Source organism: Diaphorina citri, unplaced genomic scaffold, assembly GCF_000475195.1.
Source record: "Diaphorina citri unplaced genomic scaffold, Diaci psyllid genome assembly version 1.1 scaffold2561, whole genome shotgun sequence".
Lineage (NCBI taxonomy): Eukaryota > Metazoa > Arthropoda > Insecta > Hemiptera > Psyllidae > Diaphorina > Diaphorina citri.
Window position 1 is genome coordinate 8,894 of NW_007379981.1, and position 1,801 is coordinate 10,694.

At 32.6% G+C, this 1,801-nt stretch overlaps 1 long non-coding RNA gene across 1 annotated transcript in view; it reads left to right on the forward strand.

Moving 5' to 3' along the window:
• Window positions 1-310: 310 nt before the first annotated feature.
• LOC113471518 overlaps window positions 311-1,801 on the forward strand; it is a 2,708-nt gene continuing 1,217 nt past the window's right edge. Inside the window, exon 1 of the long non-coding RNA XR_003394187.1 lies at window positions 311-1,065. This is a non-coding gene — a long non-coding RNA (uncharacterized LOC113471518). The remainder of the gene's footprint in view (window positions 1,066-1,801) is intronic.

Sequence of the window (1,801 nt, forward strand, 5' to 3'; positions counted from 1 at the left end):
TGTTGTAACAATATGTATAGATGTATTACCCATATGCTATTGATGTTGTAACAATATTTATAGATGTATTACCCATATGCTATAGATGTTGTAACAATATGTATAGATGTATTACCCATATGCTATTGATGTTGTAACAATATTTATAGATGTATTACCCATATGCTATAGATGTTGTAACAATATGTATAGATGTATTACCCATATGCTATTGATGTTGTAACAATATTTATAGATGTATTACCCATATGCTATAGATGTTGTAACAATATGTATAGATGTATTACCCATATGCTATTGATGTTGTAACAATATTTATAGATGTAGTACCCATATGCTATTGATGTTGTAACAATATTTATAGATGTAGTACCCATATGCTATTGACGTTGTAACAATATTTATAGATGCAGTACCCATATGTTATTGACGTTGTAACAATATTTAGAGATGCAGTACCCATATGCTAAAAAGATTACTGATATATCCTATGTATTGAAAAGAAAACAGAATAATATTAGTAGAACAACTTAATACGAACGATATAATTGTTTTTTTTTTTCTACTTTCTACATCAACTTAATAAGAACATTATAATTTTCTATTCCCACCCCTCAAGTAACCATTAGTAAAGAAATTGTTATTTGAGGACAAAAATAAGAGGACAATATTTAACCAAAAAAAAAGGAGAGAATAGATCTATCTAACTATGAAGTCTTAATAAATTGTAAAAATGAAAAAAGTAAAAGAGAAGGTGGATATTAATCCCCCTGCGGGTAATGTAGCCCGTGGCCCCATAAGTTTTCATACATGAATCTCCTAACTGTCTTCATGTGCAGTTTTGAAATTTTGCATGGTAACGTATCCTAAAATGAACCATTTGGATATGTGAGTAATTCTTCAGGGGCGGACACAAGCTCGAACGTTCTCCAAGGAGTATTTCAACTGACTCTACATAAGTACCATCGGAAAAATGTTTGAATCGTGCATACTCGGTTTTAAATTTGTCAAATAGAGTTCTGTCCAAAAATATGGAATCATACAGGAATTTCTCAAGTTTACGAGGTAAATTACTGTCCGTTTGTTGGATGGTACTCAGTTGTTTAGAAGAGATGATTCTTTTTTGAAATGTACATTGAATACGAGTCAATAAAAATTTGTACAACATTATGGGGAACTCTGGGATTGGCTTATGTACTTGGGTTTACCATTTTTAGTCCGTCCTTCCTTTATTATTACTAATAATAAAAGGTATAGTGGACGGACTATTGTATTCGCTTCGGTGTCTTCTGTCGGTTAGTCCGTCAGTCTGTCCCCATAGAAGGACTTATCCAAACCTGGTCGACCTATATATCAAATTAAAGGCCTTTTTACCAGGATCACGAAAATGGTGGTGCAAATTTTGTCCAGAAAACCATAAAGCCAAAAAACCGAAAAAACTGGTTTTTGCGGGATTTTTTTCACATTTTCTCACACAAATGAGCTCTGATCTTGAAATTTGTCGCGACGACCTATGAACTCAAAGCGAGAAAGTTTCAGATAACACTTCAGTCGATCATTTAAGACCGATTTTAGCGTCACCTATGTTAAGCTACGCCGAGAAAGGCCAATAAATGGATGGGTGACTTAAACATTAGATTGGGAATCAAGGGAGAACGGGCTCCAGTCTTGATTTTAAATCATTACATGAAAGTAAAATAAAAAAATCAAATCAAGAATAATAATAAACTGAATATTAAATAAAATAGGTAGGTACATAAATACTGATTTTCTTTAACCAAGATCGAAAAATTCCCGGAGG